The 23514-nt window shown below is 40.7% G+C and overlaps 1 long non-coding RNA gene across 1 annotated transcript; it reads right to left on the minus strand.

Moving 5' to 3' along the window:
- Positions 1-85: 85 nt before the first annotated feature.
- On the minus strand, positions 86-23181 carry LOC121649752. Its single transcript, XR_006012165.1, has 3 exons — positions 23105-23181; positions 19499-19507; positions 86-99 (listed from the first exon to the last, which is right to left on the minus strand). It is a non-coding gene; the product is annotated as an uncharacterized LOC121649752 (long non-coding RNA).
- Between the last annotated feature and the right edge of the window lie 333 nt (positions 23182-23514).

Consider the following 23514-nt stretch of genomic DNA (forward strand, 5'->3'; position numbering starts at 1 on the left):
TTGTAATCAGCTCTATTTCAGCATTCATTTTTAAATAGCTTGACATGTGTAGGTTTGTGTTCTTTACCCTGATCACAGTACAAACATCACACACATTAACTACATCTGAGCCAAACCTGATCATTACCTGCGAGAAGTAATCAGGACTCCTCGCAGTCTCCCTTCAATTAAACTACTGCCAGAAGAAAAAGCCAGAAACATTTAAATATGAGGACTGGTTTGTCTGGGTCTGTATAAAATAATGAGACACTCCACCATCAGCTACACGTCCCCGCAGATTCAGAGCATCCGTATAGATCAGAGTGGTAAAACACTTGAACCCTAAAACGTGAAATCAATTACTGTTGCAGCTTGTGAATGATTTGGAGTTCATATATCTGAGTTCACACAGAGTAATGCTGAATAATATTCTTATAGGAAAAGAGTCATCTCAGTCACTTCACAGAGGAACACATTTAAATACCAGAAAGCCATTTTTATTGATGTTAAGAGATTTGTTCTAATTTAGCAGTTGGTTTAAATGTGTTCCAGCATCAAATATTAACATTAATATTCATTTCCGAAGCTTCTAAAGCTTTGAATTACATAAAAATTTGAGTGAATGATTGTAATTGTAAAGACTAAAGGAAGAAAAAGTAAACCAAATTTTAAATTAGCCAGATTCTCTTTGTTTTAGATAACAGTTTGGTGTCTTTTGGTTCTTTATTCGTTAGCTCACATTTTCCTCTGATCACATTCCAGTCCAGCCAGTCATTTCTGCACATGAAGGTGTTGCATCATCCAACACTTTCCAGTTTTGCTATGTGTAATTTATATATGCAGGACTTTTGTCTGTAAGCAGTGAATTGGCTATTTCAAGATCTTTGATGTACAAAATTAGTCTCAATGTAAGCTCTGATGAAAACATTAAGTCAGTCTCCTGGACGTACGAGCCATCAAGGTGGCTCATGCGCAAACCATCCTGTGAAATCACAAGTTTTTCTTTTTTATTCTGTTAAATATATTAGTTTGTTTGAATATTCCAGGATAATTTGCAGGGACATAAGTGGTTTACCACAGGGGGTAATTCTTCTCTAGAAATGTTTTCTGCCTCTGTAACATTTCCTGAGATGCCATTTCAGAAACATGAAGAACAGTTTCCATCTTCATGAACAGTAAACATAAATTCTGGTGCAACTCAGCTCTTAACTGGCCAGTATCACAGAGACAATCTGCCGTTTTCTGTTGATGCCATGTCATTACAAACACATGAACTGCCTGCATGTAGCCTACTGCATTACCAAATGTTACCTAACTGTTAAATAAAGGTTGTGCTTCAAATGATAACGCTTTAACAGCTGTGCTCATGTCTAATAACTACCTGTGACCAAATTAGATCTGCAAATGGTCATAAAAACGACACAAGAAAGAATCTAAAAAAGCTAACTTTCACAAATACAAAAAAAATGACCTTTCATGTTGCAAAAACTAATAATACTCACAACTATTGTGTACATAACGCTGGCTTACAGTTACTTTTCCTAGATATAGCATCATATGTGCTGATTTACACAGGATCTTTGTAATTTGTTGTAGAGAATCATTCCAGATGTCACACTGCCTGTTCACGTCATCTCGTCAATGACAGTAATTGGGTAAAAAGCAAAACAAATTAATGGAAGCAGCTTCCTCCCACACTCCTAAGACTTGAAGTTAGGTTGTTTGTCTCTCTGTGTTGAACCTGTGATGGACTGGTGACCAGTCCAGGGCCTGTCCTGCCTCTCGGACTCCAGCCCTCTCATGACCCTGCGTTTGAATAAGTCGTATAGAAAATGGATGATGAATTTTCTTTTTTTTCATTCAATTTTCATACGATCTTAATATTTTCTAGGATTGTAAGCACACAGTCTGCATTTAAATTTACATTTAGGTTTTGTTGTTGATTTTCTTTTCATTTGTATCATGTCACATGTTTCTATAGGTCTTAGTAAACTTTTTCTTCTTCTAAAATTTCCTCCTTGTCTTAGAAACGTATGTTTGAGCTGATCTACAGGCTTCTGTAACAAACTCGTATCAAACAAAGTATCTGGCATGGCTATTATGATACATAAGAAAATATAAAGTTACATTTTTGTCTAAAGGTCCAGAAGTTAGTGGTAGCAGAACCTTTCATTACACGCCACATCTGTGCACTGATTTATATTTAGAATGTGTGACACTGAGACAGCGCCTAACATTTTCAGTAAGTGATGTCTGTCCCGACCGACTGCTACATGGACTAATAACATACATGTGTTTAGAAACACACATTTTTTTAAATATTTGTGTCTATTTGGCTTTCAAATGCACCAGCACACTAATGTTCACACACACACACACACACACACACACACACACACACACACACACACACACACACACACACACACACACACACACACAGTACTTGTCTGGTCAGGTCTCTAAGTTAAAAAGCTACAAACCAGTATAATTGAGAGCAGATGGTGTAGAAATATGTGGATGTGTGCAGAAGGACATTTGCAACTGAATGGGGCCTGTGTTGGAGGTGAAGTGGCCACTCCATGGAAGCAGCTGGCACCTGATAATAAGGCAGCCTGCACTACTGCTAGCTGTGATTTCAGTTGTGTCTCAGCATACCATGAAGGTGGGAAAGAGCCTTGGAGAAGGACCAATGATAATGACAGACAATTACTAAAAACTCCTGGTGACACTCAACCCTCCGAAGCCATATGTTGACCAAGTTCAGAAAGAGGAAATAACTAGCTGGTCATCTTTAGTTGTGTGAATGCTGACAATGTTTGGCATTATAAATACAAAGAAACTAATCCTCACTGAGTCAGTGTCCATGGCCATCTCTACCTGTGAGCCATGAACAAAGCTGCATGTCAAATGAGGCATACTGGTTGTAATGAGCTTTGCCATTTTTATTCTCTTCTCAGAGTGCCACACTCAACCATTTCAGTCCCGCAGGCTTTTCTTAATGTGAAATAGCCTGCTACAGAATATGCTACTCAGTATTTAGCAATTAAAACCTAATTTATTTGGACATGCACTCTTACATTCAGCCTCAGAGGAAAATCATAGATTACTTCAACTGTGTTTATTTTCCATAAAATCAGGCTCTAGCAACTGGAAGGATGCCACTTCACATCTCTAATGAAGATTTGGGTGTGAAGTCACCCTAAATAAATTAGTTTACATCATACTCACAGCTCCAAGTAGAAAACATTCAGCCTCCTCATCTTTGTTTCCACCTAACTTTAAATTGTGGTGCATTCGCTGTACCACAGAAAATGGAGGTCAAAACTCAGAGAAGTTTGCAGCAGTTCTTAATATTTGCCTTTTAAAACTTAAACAATGCATAAAGGAACGGAGTGACCTCCAATCCCAGTTTATAGAGCCTAACTGCTAATTATTAAATTCACATAGAGGCTTCTGGCAAGTACGGCAGGCAGACCGTCCATCACCGCAGTGGTGGGATTTATGTTTAAGTCAGAGCAGAAGAAAGACGGTAGCTTTAAATAACTTGACCTTCCACGGTACGGCCCACTAATGCACTGGTAGGGGAAACACTGGATTTTATTCCTGACAACAGCATCACAGTAAATTTAGGTGAGCAGATGTCAATCCAGTACTTAATTCTACGCGTCCATGATGGCGTCCAGCTTAATGTGCAACAACAGGCAACATCTGTGTTGATGACTAATCTGACACGTTGTGAAAGGTAATGTTAGTTTCTCTTATCAGTGCAGCCCTGTGACCAGAAAATAAAAATAATTTGGTCCGTAACACAAACAGATCACGTACGCAGTGCCATGCAGCCTAAAGACTAGAGATAACACAACTTTGTCACATATCTGTTTCTTTACTAACTTATTGTAACCAGATTAGTGTTTTATAGTCCTTTGATTGTCAGTTATTAAATCTGTTTCTGTAAGATGAGTCATTGTTTACATCCTTGTTCTGATGTCTGACTGACATAAAAACCAGAAAAATCAGACCAGATCAGACCTTAATCAGAAACTGTAAACCTCTAACATCATCAGTCCAGATATTCATGTTGTCCATTTCAGCAGGTACAAGGTCATTAGACAAGTACCCACATGTGCATATAACAACACGCACATACCTGACATATACCCACACGTACATATAACAACACGCACATACCTGACATATACCCACACGTACATATAACAACACACACATACATGACATATACCCACACGTACATATAACCACACACACATACATGACATATACCCACACGTACATATAACCACACACACAGACATGACATATACCCACACGTACATATAACCACACACACATACATGACATATACCCACACGTACATATAACCACACACACAGACATGACATATACCCACACGTACATATAACCACACACACATACATGACATATACCCACACGTACATATAACCACACACACATACATGACATATACCCACACATACATATAACCACACATACAGACATGACATATAGCCACATGTACATATAACCCCATGCACATACCTGACATATACCCACACGTACATATAACCACACACACATACATGACATATACCCACACATACATATAACCACACATACATACATGACATATACCCACACGTACATCATATAACAACACGCACATATGTAACATATACCCCCATGTACATATAACTATACGCACATGCATGACATATACCCACACATACATCATTTAACAACGCGCACATACGTAACATATACCCACATGTACATATAACTATACGCACATACATGACATATACCCACACATACATCATATAACAACACGCACATATGTAACATATACCCCCATGTACATATAACTATACGCACATACATGACATATACCCACACATACATCATTTAACAACGCGCACATACGTGACATATACCCACATGTACATATAACTATACGCACATACATGACATATACCCACACATACATCATATAACAACACGCACATATGTAACATATACCCACATGTACATATAACTATACGCACATACATGACATATACCCACACATACATCATTTAACAACGCGCACATACGTGACATATACCCACATGTACATATAACTATACGCACATACATGACATATACCCACACATACATCATTTAACAACACGCACATATGTGACATATACCCACATGTACATATAACTATACGCACATACATGACATATACCCACACGTACATATAACCACGCACGCATACATGACATATACCCACACGTACATATAACCACGCACACATACATGACATATACCCACACGTACATATAACCACGCACACATACATGACATATACCCACACATACATCATTTAACAACACGCACATATGTGACATATACCCACATGTACATATAACCACGCACACATACGTGACATATACCCACATGTACATATAACTATACGCACATACATGACATATACTCATAATCCAAGATGAAAAACAAGAGCAGAAAAATCCACAAAGTCCATGTTTATGGTGCTGTGTACAGTGATGCTAACATTACGCTACACTGGCTGGCTGGCTAATTAGCACTATCTCAGTGAGCTTGTGGAAGTGTTACGAAACTGCGCAAAACACCATCAAAGTTTGTCTATGCAGTAAGGTCGATCAATACTCAAGAGGTAAGACACACTCACAGCTCACATTACACAAAAGGGGACAAACAAACTCTTAGCAATGCAAATGTGGAAGCAGCTGTTTTGCTGATTCATGGCTGATCGCAGCAACTCTAGTCAAAAAGAGTGCTTCCACCAGGCGTGCTGCGTTTCTGAAGTGCATGTGAAGCGCTGTGGTGCTCCACTTCTCTAAAAATAAGCTGCTGTTCTTCTTTTGCTGCTTACTGCTTGGACTCCGCGTCCATCTAGAGTGGAGCAGATCGTTCAGGCAGGAAGTCGGTCGATGACAAGCAAAGATGGTTTGGTCAATTTTAAAATATGAACACTATGTGCAGACTTTGGATCGCATTTTACTGTGAAACGTCAATTCTAAATCATAACCAGCAACACACGCACAAAGCTGTCAGGTGACAGAGGGTCTCACGTAATACGTGACACAACGAATGACGAGACGTTTATCTTGGAGGTGGAAAATCACACCATTTTGTACAACACCACACATCCCTAAAATAAAGAAATAAAGAGTAAGCACGTGAGACCGGGTTGGACTGGCTAAATAGCCTTTTGGTGGTTTATTGCACCGTGCAAAGATGCAATTCTTGCATGAATGAGTGAACTGGAGAATCCAGCTGTGGCAGAGGCGCTCTGTTCTGAAACGCTCCTGGTGTAACAGAGTGCCAAATGAAAACGCCACTCCATGCTGCTTCCGTGTGCGGAGGAACACAGGAGTAAAGCATGACTGACGCAACAAAGCACGTGTCACTATGATAACACATGGCAAACAGTCATTATAAACGTACCTGTCGTTAAGCTTCGCTCTGCCCACCCCGTAGCACAGCCTGGCTTTAGCTACTGCTTAGCTACTGACAGCGGTGAGGACTGCAGATTGAATAGATTAAGATCTTCATATAGTGGACAAACGGTGCCACATCATTCTGCACAACTCCTAAATTATATAATTCAGTTTATGTCAGCGTTTAATTGGTAGAACTCTGACTGATTATAATTACTTTGAAAATGGCAGTAATGGGCCAATAAGTGGCCGGGCCCTAGTACATACAAACACACGCACATACATGTACATAAAATGATGTGCATGTGTTGTCCTAACCCTCATCAACTGAACTGGGGAAATTAAAATGATTAAAATTAAAAGATGACTTAGAGACTGAAAAAAAACCAAACATAAATAAATAAATTAAGATAAAAATATTAGAAACTATGTAAAATAAAATAAGATAAAATTAGATACTAGCAAAATGGAATGGAAATGTGGGTTAAATATTAAAACAAGTTAATTGTTGATGTATAAATTGTGAATGTATTTTAAAGTAATAACTAAATAAATTGGTAAAACACAACCATAAAGTAATTATAAAACCAGATTTAACATGGGAGACTTCGATCTAGCATGAGACTCTTACCTTCTTGTTTTTATTGTTTTATTGTTTTTAAACATCAGTTTAAAAACTGAAATATTGAAAATATATTTAATTAAAAACTATTAAAAAGGAAAACCTTAAGTTTTATTTAAACAATATTACCACTCCCAGCTGCCCTCAGGTCCTCTGGAAGGTTCTCCACTGGCGAGGACCGTTAAAACTAAAAGATGCTTCTCTGTATGTTTTAATCCCTGCCCTAGGAATAAAGAAGAGACCACTCCCTGACAACCTGAGTCTGGGAGGCTTATAAACTAAAAGCATGTCAGATAAATACTTAGGAGTGAAACTTTTAAGAGCTTTAAAAAGTAATGGAAGTATTTTAAATACAATTTGGAAGCACACAGGAAGCCAATGCAAAGGTTTTAAACCTGGAGTAATATGAGCTCTGTTTCTGGTCTTCGTCAGCATACAAGCAGCTGAATTTTGTAAAGCTGTAATAGAGTTACAGTCTTTTTAGGGAGATCGTCTATTCTACAGGTGATAAAAGCATGGACCAGTGTCTGCACTGGTCTAAGAAAGGAACTGTCACACTCTGGAAATATTCCTGAGATGAAAGAACCATACTTTTTACCATGTGGTAAAAATGTGCTTCTGGGTTTATCCAGTACTTCCAGTTTCAATTTGGGTATAAAGCGGGGTGAGTGGGTCACTCCGTGCCCTAAAAGTGGCTGATGTGAACAGAGGTGTTAAATCATGGTGGAAATAAAAAGCTGCTATACTGTTAGTTTGAGGTAATTGGATCAAAGCATGTGACACACATGTAATTTAGACCTCAGGAAATGGTGCCAACTTTTTTTTAAAAAGCTGTAACATGTCTCTTTTAATCAGTTCAACTGCATGTCAGAAGTCTGTAAGAAATTAAACTGAACTGAAGATGCTCTGAACGAGCAAGCTGGCTGACTGCATGGTGGCATAGACCTCAACACACACTTTTCTTTAAACATGTGTGCCAATATTCCTAAATATTTGTCTAATATTATAACACACATATCCTTGAGTGTGTGGTAACATAATTCAGTGTTTTATTCTGGTCACTTAAGAAATACTGTATGTTTAAATCTCTTCACCAGATCATTCATATCTTATCTGTATGATTGTGTTTAGCCTGCTTATTGTTTAAAGTCCCCATGAAACCAAAGTCTAGAGGTAAATGCTATACAGCAATTAGTCATTTAATAGTCATTTTGAAGATATTAGCATCAGTATTTATTATTTCCTATTGAAGCACTATTGATGTTGATGCTCACCCTACACTCTGGCTCATACTTATGCCTCCATGACGTGCTTTCATGAATTTCAGCAGAAATAATGTGTAATAGTGGGCGTTTCCGCCTCAGGCCATCCAAGCTGACCAATCAGAGCAGACTGGATTCTCTGTAGGTAATTTGTAAATATGTTGAGGAAATAGCTAAGAAATGTGCAAGTCTACGTGAATGAGTGTAACATTTCACATGCACGAACATCGCCTGTTGCTTGGCTGGAGGAGGGCAGTGATTTTTGAAAATGAATAAAGAAGGAGTGATTTTGCCTCCCATGTGTCCAGCCCATTAGGAGTTAGTTGTGCTGGGAGATCATGCAAATGAAACCATGCTACCTCCAAGGATCAGAGGCAGACCAAGAGGGCCCCAAGCTCGGGCAACCAGCAGCCATCACAGAGAACAGAACCAAGACAGCCCACCACAAAAACGGCAATGTGTCCGGACAGCAGAAGGAGGCAGAGGAAGGCTGCAGCCAGAGACTTCCCCACCAGGGAGCGCTGGCCCCAGGGGACCTGGGGTGGCAGTCCACCAGCACCACCAGCGACAGAACCCAGGGCCTGAGGGCCACCCGCCACCCAGGGGAAGGCCTGGCCCAACACCCAGGGGCCACCCAGTGCCCCGGCCAGGCATCCCAGAGATCATAATGTAAAAACATTAAAATGTATCCTAAATTTGATCAGAAGCCAGCTGAGAGAGAAAAGGATGAATGTGATTTGTTCTTGTCTGGTCTAGTCAAAAGCTGGGGACCCAAATTTTACAGTTAAATTAAAGGCAGCTGAGGGAGGACTTAGAGACACAGGCACACAGAATGTTTACAGTAGTCTTGAGCTGATAAAAGCATGGATGAATGTCTCAAGATCTTCAGACTTAGAAAAGGTTTCGTTTTGGCCAGAAATCGCAAATGGTACAAATGGTATGTAAGTGGTATCTCATGGTATCTCTGAACACAATATCCTCATTCAAATGTAAGAAATTTTTTCTAAGCCAAGATTTAATTTCCACAATGTAATTCAATAACAGGTTTTATGAATTTTTGAGGGTTGGCTTTTAGCTGAATATAAATTTGCACATCGTCAGCATAACAGGGAAAGAATACATTGTGTTTATCTATAATGGATCTATGTGGCAGCATGTACAATAAAAAAGAAAAATAGAACCAAGAATAGAGCCCTATGAGACACCACAGTAGACAGAAGCACTGGACAAAGACAGGTCCAGGTCATGCTCACACATAACCCTTGTGAGGAGAACATGAAATCTCCACACAGAAAGGCCCCAGTAAAGGAAATTTCTTGCTTTTAGTCAACATTGCTAACCATTACCCTGCTGCCTAATTTCTGAACCTTCTACATTAAAGGTCCCATATTATACACTTTATTCCCAATCTGAGACCATTCATTAATATCTAAATGAAATATTTCCGCCATGGTATGGACAAATCGACCCTCAGTTTGAGTGCAGCGGCTTCTCTTCACCTCCCTCTTTTTAGCAGATTCAGAAATGTGCCGTTTATGGTGGGCGGAACCCTGGTGGAGCAGCTCAGCTGTTGGCTCTGCCCATCGCATCGCCCGTCATGAGGTGATTGACAGGTTAGGCCTTAGCGGTTACTAGACGCTGATTACAGCGTAGTGAAGGATAAACAAACGCCGGAACACCGGAACCCATTCCTGAAGAATTTCGAGCAAGAAGACTAACAGGACGTTAGTGAAAGGTTAGTGTGACTTTTACTCGTCCAGCCAGTAAAATTTCAGCCATTCCATTAGTCCCTGTCTTGAATTTTTTCCCCCTCTTTTGTAACTATGTTCATGGATGATGCCCGTTCATGCCGCTCTCGTGAACAGCAGCGTTATGGCAACTGGTAGAGACGCTGTCGTTCTCCCTTACCAGTTTGAGCCAGAGTCGGACCCAGAAGGAGAGATATCTGAGGTACGATAAAATAACTGCCAGCTCTTACCTCTCCAGCTGTGTCACGGACAGTTGGTATTGAACCTGGCTTCAGCTTCAAACGGTTGGCGAAGCCTGCTTTCCATGCCCCCATGTTGTGGAAACAGTCCTCTTTGAAATGCTGGCCACAGACATGCAAAACCTTTGGAAGTTTTCCGGGTACATTTCCTCCAAAAATAAAATTAATCCACTCAGTCCTCGTGGGTTCAGTGGATGGAAGTAAAAAAAACGTTTTCGTGTTCATTTATGCAGCCACAAACAGAACAGTGCTTCTGTCGCTTAGCCATGTCCGCTAACGAGGGTTGCCGAAGAGGGAAAAACACTGGGCGCTAGGTGATTTTTAGAGGGCGGGCTTTGAGAGCCGGTAGACGGGTCCATCGCTCTGTGGGGAGTGGTTATTGTCCCTTATGACGTCATAACGTACACGCTTTCAAACAAGCTCATTTCAGCGCTTACTTCCCTAGAGGTGGAGCAGGGGGGAGAGAGAGCGCCTGAAAGAGTTTCACACTTACGGGTCTCCTACACATGCGGGGGGACCAGTATGATTGTTCCAAAACCATTAAAAAGTGAATTTTGCATAATATGGGACCTTTAAAGAAGTCCAGTATTTGCCTGAGACTACTGCAGAAACAGCAGTGCAGGTGCCTCACTGGACGAGGTATACCATCAGATATATGAGAGGCATCAGAATTTGCAGCATGGGACATTTGCTTTCATGCTGAGTTAATTTCTGAGGACATTGCACATATGATGCATCAAACAGATGTAGGATATAGACAACAATCATCATATGCATAAAAATGAGTCAACAAACTAACTCAGCAAACTGTATCCACTGATCCCACCAAGCAACAGCAATGGGGAACTTTTTCTTTTATGGGTGTAACGAAGCTGAGGTTCATTACGTGGACTGGGACATGTAAATACTATAGCACACCAATTGGTTTTCATGTACATTTTCACATTATTTGACAGTTTCGCACTTTAATAGAAGTACACTAATGTACAAGGTTGAACTGTTTGTTGAATACTGATATTTGGTTTGTTTTGCAGATACCTGCCAAAGACAACCGTTAGCAGTGAATATATGTACATTTGGAAGTCCATAGGTAATTTAATGGAGTAATGGGTTTTACCTAACTGGCACATGGCCTCTCCAGGGTGACTGGGCAAATGGGTTGCAGGTGGTCTGGATATCTTTTAATGATTTGGGAGAGACCATGTGGCAGGAGGATTTTGGAGTTTATTTGTATATTGGTTTTTTGGTTTAACTTTATGATTGTAATATGTAAATAGTGTGTAAATACTTTTTAGCTTTGGTAGAAGGAATTTTAATAGAGAAATGTGTTATAATTGAGGCTGCACCTGTTGGAGGAATGGCACAGCCCAATCCGCAGCAGAGAATAAATGAGGAGGATTTCCTCATTTGAGGGGTGGCTGCTGATGGTGACTGGACTACCCTGCAACAGAAGGAGTGAGTTTTCTGTTTAACCTGTGATGGATTAATAAAACCTTTGTCGGTTGGATTCTGCTGTCCTCACCTCACTGTTTTCCAGCCGCTCTTAGGCCAGCCTGCTCACAATGGGAAATCAACTTGCAGAGAAAACAAAACAATTACTGTCATCTGTGTAGATGACAAACGGACTTCCTTTAGAAATTTAGAATACACCAGAGTGATGAAACCTAGAGGTGGCCCTTAGATAAATGTGACCCGAATACACAGTTTTGGTAGATAATTAGTCCAAAGTAAAAATGAGTATTTGAAAATCTGAAAACAAAAGAATGACACGTTTGCAAACAGGAGTGTTTCCTCATCAATATTTAATGGAAAATCCTTTTTTTTTTTTTTTTTTTTTTTTTTTTAACTGCTACAGTCAAGAAACATTTTCATGCCATGTTCTACAACTTCTCTTACAAATTCCCACACTAAATGGAAAGGCTCCTAGATACTGTATAAACACACCCAGTTACCCCACACAAGTCAGGAGATTTGTCCAACAATCATGTTTAATTAGCAGCATGTAAGTTCTATGTACACCCTTTATCATTATTTTACAAATGTTTAGTCCCTCAAATCTGTAAGCAGAGGTGAGACACAGTTTGTTCAGCTTGCGGAGTCACAATAGTCACATTTATGGAAAGTACAGCAGGTTAAAATAAACTGGAACTTTCCTTTAACCAATGCAGGAGAATGTGTCAGGTGAATTGATGAAGCAATCAAATCAAAAGACCATTATGTATTTTTTTCTACTACTTCAATATCAAATATTTTTCTTTTAAGTTGTGCCAATCTGAATGTCCAGTGTCTGATTATTTTCATGTACTCCTCCTCCTACACTTGGGTTAAAGGAAATCCTTATTTAGCCAGAGATGAAAGGCTGAGGTAAGATCAGGGATATTTCAGAAGGTTCGCCTTGTGATGTGCTGTTTGAAGCAAGAGCATACAGACCATTTCAAAGACATCTGGAGACCGAATGGCCAGTGGCACTGAGTTGCCATGGCAGCTACACTATCCTCCACTCGGTATCCAAGCAAAGCTCTGACTTGAATTTGATATAATTAAATAAAAACTAAAGTAGATCCAAAATTGGACTGAGAAAAAAAAAAAAGTGAAATTGTGGTTTGCAGCCTCAAATTGCACCAGTCTCTACCTTTTTATGTGAAACTGAATCTGAAGAAAAACTGTGTACAAAGATCCATGTGCAATGACATAGTCAGCAGCTATTAAAACATACAAAAGTCACAATAAATGGTGAAGACAAGGGTATGCAGATTTTGTGCAGTATGGGGATAAAAGATGGTACCTTTTTGGGATGCTAAAAAGATTTGGAAAAGGACACCTCATCCTGTACTAAATCTAGTGACAGATACTTGATCAACATATTGTTGGTCACCATCAAAAAGGCAATAACAAGACATTGGCTGTCTAAAGATCTTCCAACTAAATCCGAGTGGATTGGAATTGTAAACGAGATATATAACATGGAAAGAATAACCTTCTCCCTGAACCTGAACATAGATAAATTCAATGACTACTGGAAGAAATGGAAGACCTGCGCACCCTCACAATGAAAATGAAATATACATACAATGATACGACTATAAACCAAGGTGTGTGTTGCATATCACACTGATGTAGGTGTTGATACTGTATGTGTTTTTTGTCTGTGTAGGTAATGGAACGGGAAATGTAGCTATCCTCTGAGGCTGATAGGCTTAAGTAGTTTTCTGCTTTAGTTTGTTTCTCTTTTCTGTCCAGCTCATTCCCAGTGCTGGTGTCATCGTGTCTGACCATGTGGTTTTGCACCATCACCAGCTAACATTTAGGATCTTCATGGAGATCAAACTTGGAGTTTCAGTTAGCCGCCTGAATAAAACTAGCAGCATCTATGGCCTGAGTAAAGCTAAATCAGTCACAAAACAAATCTTATCACACGAGGGCTATAATTTTTAAGTTTTCAACTATTTTAGAGGACATCAAAGTTTTAATTGAACTTTGTCAGGAATCTGGGAATATATATGCCTGGTGTATATGCGTGTAAACTTGGAGAGGGGACATAAATAACAACTGGTAAAACATCACTTCATTGCAGTTAAATGTGAAAGTCCTGTCATTTGTGTCTTAGGTACAAATAAATGAATAACAAATAAATGTCTCTCCCAGACCACAATTACAGTAAACCAACAAAACTGGGTCTGAATACTTCCTTTCTACAGGTCAGTGGAGAGATTGTCAGATACATGAACAGCTAATCGCACTTGGATCCAAATGTTCTTTAGAATGGGGAGTCTTACTTGTCCACCAAGTTAAGGACTACAACAACAAGGGTTGCTGTAGAAATGGGAATGTACTGATGCAAAGGACTTTAAAACCTGGATAACGTCAATGGGGACCACTAATTTAGGGCTCCTCAACTAATGGGGTCCCATTCATACCTAGCTGCTAAGTGCAATGTCTCCCTGGAGGAATTAATCCAGGTACTTTGTTCTAAATCATGTGCATGAAGGTGGAAATGTCACTTCATTGTATACATGGCTGATCCCCAACAGCTTCCATCAATGCATTCATTGTCTATACCAGCGGGTATACAGCAAGAATACCTCACCTCTGAATCATCATCGCAGTGTCTCTATGTTAATGCTCATTTTCAGACTTTCTTTTTTAGAGACTATAAAGCTAGATTTATTCTCGCACAGCGTCTGCATATGGTAGGGTCGGCACAGCTTTCGCACTCAAGCATGTGGTTATGCCATCGTGTTGCATTTCTGTTCCGGTGTAGCCACACAAATTTAACAAGAAGCTCCAGAAATCTGGAAACACGTCACAAGAGAGTACTTCCGTGTAACCATGCTGCTGGGTTGCCAGTCCAGCACCACAGGACCAACACAGAAAGACAAAAAATTACACAATTTACATTTTACACAGGGTCTAAACTGTTTTGGAATTGCCGTTGTATAAGGAGATGTGAATAAAAGGGCTCAAAAGATTTAATTTATTCTTTGACATTGTGGTTGGTAGTGATGTTTAAGGAAAACCATGAATTCTCAGCAGTTTTTCTGTAAAAAAAAAAAAAAAACATAAAAAAAACTCCACAATAAACAGAATTGTGCAAAACATGAAAATGCACACATTTCGTGTTACCGAGGAAATCTGACATCAATTTGAACGCAGTGTCAGGAACCTGACAGAGAGCCAGGTACAAAAACATGGCATCCTTTTGGAAAAAATGTTTATATTTTCTTTTGAAGCTGCCTGTCTAAGAAAGCAAACATGTTCAAATTTCCATTTTCCTGACATAAGAGCAATTATTCTTATTTCATGTGGGGGAGAAACTCTGCTGGATGACATCTTCACTTCAAGCCCAGACTTTTTCCAAGGAGACCCTGCTCTTGAAATGATAATTAACTTACATCCCCTCAACTCCTGAACATTGCTCAGGTATGTCCTCATACACTTAAAAGAGATGACCGTATATGGGTGCCCCTGGCATGGAATAGACATACTGTGTACAACATATTAAATAAAAAAGGATCAAATGAAAAAAAGAAACTTTTTGTGATCCAGAACTGAATCATGCCTCCACTTCAGTAGACATAGCAGCGACAGTGTGTGCTAATAGAAATAGGTGGCTGTGGAAAGATGAAAAAGGGTAAATAAAGTTAAATAAAGGTTGAGGAATTGAGCTTTCTTGAGCATTGTGTCACCTTGTTTAAAGCCAAATACTGCAATATGTGCTTCAATATGTATTTATTTTCAAGCCTAAATGGGACAATGTAAACAAGCTCTCTAAAATCAGTATTAAATTTAACCTAATTTTTCTTTCCCTGCCAAGTACAAAAGTTAGTTCTGTGTCAAGTTGCAGGGTGTACCTCTGTGTCTGCTGCTCTTTTCTCTTTATTATCTGTTTACTCCTTCCACCTTCTTGTGACTAAAAAACAAATGTGCACTTCATGGCATTAGAAAACATTTAGAAAAATATTTTTTAGGTTTTCTTTCTTTCACTCAGACAATTTACAGATAAATGCTGTCCAGACATCTGCTGTTTATCTCCACAACTTGCTCTTCAGTGCTCATCTGTAACAAAAGCATGAACGTGAACTGTTTTCAATCACTTGCAATTTTCAGAATAAAGATGATGCTGTAGTATTTACTACCTCTCTATCATCTCATCTGTCTCTTCCTTCTTTCCCTACAGGCTTCATCACTTGTTTTCCTTCCATTATTTCCCTTCTTTCCTTCTTTTACTTGCTGTTTTCCATCTTTACCATTACTACTTTTTCAGTAGTTTAGCCGAGTTTAAACTAGTGGTATGCTCTGATTTTTCCTCCCAGTCTCCAACACCCCTGTCCTGGAGCAACACACACATACAAGAACCACCAACCTCATTAATACATAAAGTAAACACACACACAAAGGTGAGACCATGAAAGACTTGTTTTGTATTTCAAAGATAAATATATTGTGAGCAACATAAAATGTAAAACACTCTTTAAAAATCTTTAACTACTGACCAGCTAGTGACCTGGAGGTGAACAAAAACATCAGTAAATAAATTTATAATAAAGCTGTTCTTTATTTATCTATATTTAAACTAAAGCAGCATCTAGAAACCAAACCTCCAACACTAATGGGAAAGCCGTTTTCATCTACTACAACACAATTGTGCGCGTGCACACACACACACACACACACACTCATAGTTGCACCTCCTCCTTAGTGGTTTTGGGAAATTCGTGATCTTTTCCAGCGGGTATACCAGCGAATCACGTAGCCTTCACCACTGGATTTAATGCAAATGTGTATAAGAGAAAGTACTGTCACGAATGATCTGCCTAATGTTCATTTAAATTTTAAGACATACAGGGTTTAAATTACTTGCCTGTTTACCTGTTTTGTGTGTTGGCCCAGAGTCTCGCTTGCCCATTGGCAGCGACCACAACTGTAGAGTTGTCTCTCTTCTCTAAATAGAAAACCGTCTGATGTCCGTTTTTGACTGCTGATGATGAACGTTTGAAATAACACTAGAGTTCAGATTAGGGATCAAACACCAGGCTGTCAACCACAAAACATGGAGGATTCCCCTCTTCCATAAAATTTCTCTGTAATTAGTCATATTGTTGTACTTCTGTTGCATTCACTGAAGCCAGGAAATTACATAACTATCCATCCATCCAGCCATTTTCTGACGCTTATCCGGAGTTGGGTTGGAGGGGCAGCTGCCTAAGCAGGGAAACCCAGACTTCCCTCTCCCCAGCCACATTCACCAGCTCATCCAGAGGGATCCCAAGGTGTTCCCAGGCCAGCCGAGAGATGTAGTCAGTCTTGTGCGTCCTAGGTATTCCCCAGGGCCTCTTTCCGGTAGGACATGCCCAGAACACCTCACCAGGAAGGTGTCCAGGAGGCATCCTAACCAGATGCCCGAGCCACCTCATCTGGCTCCTCTCGATGTGGAGGAGCAGCGGCTCTACTCTGAGCCCCTCCTGGATCACCAAGCTTCTCATCCTATCTCTAAGGGAGAGCCCGGCCACCCTGCGGAAAAAACTCATTTCGGCCGCTTTCGCGATCTTGTTCTTTCGGTCACTATCCACAGCTCATGACCATAGGTGAGGGTAAGAACATAGATTGACCAGTAAATCGAGAGCTTTGCCTTTTGGCTCAGCTCCCTCTTCACCACAACAGATCGATGCAGAGTCCGCATCACTGCAGACGCCGCACCGATCCGCCTGTCAATCTCCCGCTCCATCCTTCCCTCACTCGTGAACAAGACCCCGAGATACGTGAACTCTTCCACTTGGGGCAGGACCCTATTGCAGACCCAGAGAGAGCACTCCACCCTTTTCTGGCTGAGGACCATGGTCTCGGACTTTGAGGTGTTGATTCTCATCCCAGCCGCTTCACACTCAGCTGCGAATCGCTGCAGTGAGAGCTGAAGATCACAGCCCGATAAAGCAAACAGAACCACATCATCCGCAAAGAGCAGAGACCCAATCCTGAGGCCACCAAACCGGATCCCCTCTAGGCCCTGGTCTGCCTCTGGCCTCCGTGGAGGCGAGGTTGCATTTGCATGCTCTCACTCACCACTCTTCATCACTGATCACTCCTTGTTTCTCATGCTCTGCATGCTGACACAGTCACTGAGTTGTCTAGTGGGTTTTAATACTAAGCGATAATTATAAAAAATTTTTATTTTTTATTTTTTTTGTATTTTTCCTGTGAGTTAGTATCTGGTCGCTGTTATGTCTTTTTGATTTGGTTATTATTGAAAAACTCTTAATGACTGGCAGCCCTGTTTTTGTGGGTTTCTGCTTTTGTAAAAGTAGTAGGAAATTTTCTGGTGTGTTCATGTACAGGTGTAACAGTTTGTTGTCTGGTGATGGTGTGGCTTGAAGGGTCGTTTCCTTCTGTCTGTGATCTTTTTGTCTCCTTTCTTCTTTCCCTTTTGCTCTTTTTGCTATTTTCCATCTTTTTCTGTCCCCTCCGGTCAGGTCCAGCAAGATTACATAGATTCCGTGATTCAAAGTAAATAAATAAATAAATGAATCAGATTATCAAGAGGAGCTTTACCCATAGGCCTCCCCTTGGCAGAGCAAATTTGTTCAGCACAATACAGCAACCAGATTATCATTTTGCTTGCTATGATGCTGGACAGGACAAGTTAAAAAAAAAAAAAAAAAAAAAAAAAAAAAAAAAAAAAAGATTAGGGGGGCCGTTCCTCCCAATCACGCCCCTCCAGGTCTCGCTGCCATTGCCCACATGAGCATTGAAGTCCCCCAGCAGAACGAGGGAGTTCCCGGAAGGAGTGCCCTCCAACACCCCGTCCAAGGACTCCAAAATGGGTGGGTACTCGGAACTGCTATTTGGTGCATAAGCCCAAACAACAGTCAAAACCCGTCCCCCCACCCGAAGGCGGAGGGAGGCTATCCTTTCGTCCACTGGGGTAAACCCCAACGTACAGGCGCCAAGTCAGGTGGCAATGAGCATGCCCACACCTGCCTGGCGCCTCTCACCGGGAGCAACTCCAGAATGGAAGAGAGTCCAGCCCCTCTCAAGGACAGTGGTTCCAGAGCCTAAGCCGTGCGTCGAGGTGAGTCCAACTATATCTAGCCGAAACCGCTCAATCTCATGCACCAGCTCAGGCTCCTTCCCCTCCAGAGAGGTGACATTCCATGTCCCTAGAGCTAGCTTTTGCAGTCGAGGATCAGACCACCAGGGTCCCCGCCTCTGGCAGCTGCCCAGCTCACACAGCACCTGACCCTTATGGCCCCTCCTGCAGGTGGTGAGCAAATGGGAGGAGAGGCCCATGTCACCCTTTCGGGCTGAGCCCAACCGGGCCCCATGGGCAAAGGCCCGGCCACCAGGTGCTCGCCTCCAGGCCTGGCTCCAGAGGGGGGGCCCGTCCGGGCAATTACATAACTACCATCTTCTTTAAAGGCATAAGTCGGCTGAGTTAATGTAAACTTATTCCTTCTGGAGTGAAAAAAACATTCAAGTCCAGACACCATTTGGAAGATAATTTCTGCCACTTAATCCCCAGTAGAGGTCAGCAGCACTCCATCCCCACTGTGAACACTTTTGGTAAAGTGGGGCTTTACCTACCTGTTGGCCAGAATTATTCAAAGCTGGCTGGAAATCATGCTTCATAACCTCTCTAAACAGGTTCTACGCCCAAACTTTTACTTACTTACCAGATCTAGCTGCATTTCACTAGCCAGGTTAAAGTGCTGTGTCAAAAGAACAGTGTAGCGCCTTTAAGAATGGTAGAGCTGAGAGGAGGATAGACACACAGGGGAGGGTCGAGGGGACGTCCATGCAGAGAAAGTCGCAATGAGAAACTGCTTGTTTAACTGTGAATGTTTTGCTACAAGTTTTAGCAAAAAAGACCATACAGCTCCTCTAGTTACAGGAAAGTCTGGTGTCTGCTTCACCACTTTTGGGTAAAGTGAAGCGAGTTATCCCTGAAGCTAGCCACTGCTTCACCCAGAAATAAACACCTCTCCGCCGCCTCCTGAGCTCAGTTTTGAGGTGGAAGCCAACAGACCAGTGCAACAGGGTTACTAAACACTTGAAAATGTTGCTTCATGAGCCACATGACCAGATGGAAAAACAAGGAAAATAAGTTTTGTTGTTGCTGTGGGCACAGTGTTTAGTTCACCTGGCAGAGAAGCCGACCCATATTACAATGGGGCAAATATTAACACTTTCCAGTTGGGTCTTTACGCAAGACCTTTAACGCTACTGCCTAACCACCTCATCACAAGTGCTATCGAGCATGTCTTTGGACGGTGGGAGGAAGCTGGAGTACCCAGAGAGAACCACGCATACATGCATACAAACTCTCTACAGAAAGGCCACTGCCCTCAAGGTTCAAACCTCCCCCCAGCCGAGATTCAAACCAGTGACCTTCTTGCTGTGAGGCTGCGATGCTAACCACCACACCACTGTGCAGCCCACAAGTGAAATTGTAGCTAGGAAAAAAGAGAAATTGTAGCCAGGAAAATAAACCTGCTGTTCTCTACTAACCTAGCTAAAGTGTACTGGCAGGATAATACCATACACACTAACCCACCAAGACTGGAGATTGAATAATACTGGAAAAACATATGGGTGAAGGAGTCATTACATAACAGTGAAGCACAGTGGTTAAAAGAACTAAGAGTGGACCACAGCGCCCTTCCTGAACACAGTCCAGAAACCATCACTGTTGCAGACATCCAACCAAGACTCTCAAGTATGAAGTACTGTAAAGCACCTGGCCTGGACATGATCCATAGTTACTGGTTAAACATGCTAACTTCACTCCATGAGCACCTAGCTGCACAAATGAACTAACTGATGAGTGATGGGACCCACTTTGAATATGTGTGTGTATATATATATATATATATATGTATGTATGTGTGTGTGTGTGTGTGTGTGTGTGTGTGTGTGTGTGTGTGTGTGTGTGTGTGTGTTTGGCCCCAGATTGCCCTATTTGTTACCACTCTCACTAGAAACATGGCTGCCCAGAATCTGTTCAAGATTATCTTTCAAATCCTGATTCAGCTCAGCACCATGTGGTGGGTTAGGTCAGTCAACATATCACTTCCTCCCTTCACTTAAGTGTTGAAGACATGATTACAAACTCAATCATTGATGTATGGCATCCTAGTGGAAGGTACTCCTACGCTCAAACAAGGTGTTTCTTTTGGTCAGGCACAGAAGTCAAATAACAAAATACCACTCAGTTTTAGATTTGGCAAGCTTTTCCTCCCAATCACACCCCTCTAGGTGTCACTGCCAGTCCCCCAGTGGGACAATAGGACAGCACCCCACCCATATACTCCAGGGGGGTTTGGAGGGTTTTTGGACTGCAAGGATCATGTTCATTATCAGAGTAGAGTTGCTGAAAGGAGATAGCAGATATATGAGCATCCACCTGGAAAATAGGGAGTATAACTCTGAGGGTGGAAAGTTTAGGTCTACTATCTGGATTTATATATATATATATATATATATATATATATATATATATTTCCCTGAGGGCTCTCTGAAGGCATTAATAAAGTATTTCTATTCTATTCCTTTCTATATATATATATATATATATATATATATATATATATATGTTTATTATTATTTTTATTTAATTTATTTTTTTTATCTTTTTTTGTGTTGAGACTAGTCTGTACTCTTGTTGTAAGTTAGGTAACTTTTGTTTTGCTGATGTGTTTGTAGTCTTTTATTTTTGAAGAAGCTGGCCAGCAGTATTTTAAGTTTAGTTTTGTTTGTACGTTATTAAAGTGCTTTTGTTTTTCACCCAGCTGCCTCTAAAGTTCTGTCTGGCATGCGGTCCTCTATCCTACCACTCAACATAACAGAATTATCTAGCCAGACCTGGACCTAGCAGACCTTGATGCATTCTGCAAGAATTTTGAGAAGGTACACTTATATTGATTGTGTCAGTTTATGGCACATTTTGAAAAACAAAGACATTCATGCCCACAGTAATGACCTTATAGAGAAGGGCAAAATCTTTTATTTGATGTGTTTAGTTCATTATCTCTCTATATTTAAGTGCTGTGATTTATTGTAACAATGTCATTTCATTTTGAAGACTCCCTGCCATAATAGGTTTCCACATACAGACCATTTTTTTCTATATTTAAAGGTGCATAAGAAGTATATAATCATGAATCTGATCGTGTGAAATAAATTGTTTAGAATAAAAAAACTCTAAAATGATTTGAGTTTGTTTATCTAATATATTAAAAAACTAACAGAATGAATGTATTTCCTGTTCCTGACACCAGCCCATGTTGAAGGTAACCTGTGTAAGTTTATCAGATGCTATCAAAAGTATATCTCCATAGAGCTAATGAAGAATACTTGCATGAGATTACAGTCACACTGAAATGGAATAAATCTTGACTAGTATAGTCAAGATTTATTCAAGAGACTTGAGTCAATTCATACAAATATATACTGCAAACACTACTTATACAGTCAATAAACTCCTCCAGCAAACCTAAAAGGAGGCTGGTAACCACAGCTGTTTTCAGGCAGGAGATTCAGCCCTGGCAAAGAGAAACTCAGAGTATGCAATCACATCAGTTTTTACAGGTTACAGCAGACACAAAATCAATGGTATTAACCTGTTTGCAGTAAAAATCAACTGTGAGTGTAATAAGGGTCAATTTCCTGTTTGGAGCCAGATTCAGAAAAAGGACTCCATCTTCCCTCAGAGGGCCTTTTGTGCCTGTTTGCTCAGTGTACACAGCAGACACACCAAAAAGGTGGATGCAAATGGATAGATTGACCCAAGGTCAGTCAATCAGACTTCAGCTCTGGGAGCCTGGCCCTTCAGGGCCCACACTGCACCATTATATCAATCTCACTGCCTTCAAAAGCAATTCCACAACATCAATAGTGTTCTATTGTGTCGAGCAGACGTGGCCACAAGGGCCAATCGATGCTCATATAATCCTTCTGTAGATACTCTCTTTGTTTCTTGCAAGGATTGAGGAGAGTTCTTACCATGTGTTGGCTTTTTTCTGAGAGCAAGTCTAATTTATTGGTAAGGCTTGTTACAGGGACACAGAAGGGAATAAAATGGTAAATGGGGATGGGGGGCTATTTGAAACATTATTCAGAATTACCCACTCACAGACACATGAACTCATACTGAAATCATTCACATACATTCATAAATTGGACTGTACTTATACAGCGCTTTTCCAGTCATGTTGACTAGTCAAAGCACTTTACACTGCATGTCACATTCACCCATCACACATACATACACACATACCCGACAGACACATCAGGAGGCAACATGGGGTTCAGTGTCTTGCTCAAGGACAATTCAGCATGAAGTCAGAGGAAACCTGGAATCGATTCACTGTTGGGGGACAACTGCGCTTCCTCCTGAGCTACAGCTGCCAATGAATACAGCAAACCCAAAGAATATCACATAAAAAAATTAACACAATAAAAAGAAACAGCTAGAGCATGATAAATAAGCACGTTGTTTGTCACCTGAACGCTGCAAAAGTCTTTGTGCACAACTGACAAAAAGGTTGTTGGACTATTTCTCTATAAACTAAATAAAAAGTGGTGGTGGGCAGTGGTGCTACACCACAATGAATTATAAATGCTCCTAAATATTTTCCTCATTCATTTATTTTATTTTATCCATTTAGTTTAATGTCCCATACAGTC

The sequence above is a fragment of the Melanotaenia boesemani genome, chromosome 12 (assembly GCF_017639745.1).
Source record: "Melanotaenia boesemani isolate fMelBoe1 chromosome 12, fMelBoe1.pri, whole genome shotgun sequence".
Lineage (NCBI taxonomy): Eukaryota > Metazoa > Chordata > Actinopteri > Atheriniformes > Melanotaeniidae > Melanotaenia > Melanotaenia boesemani.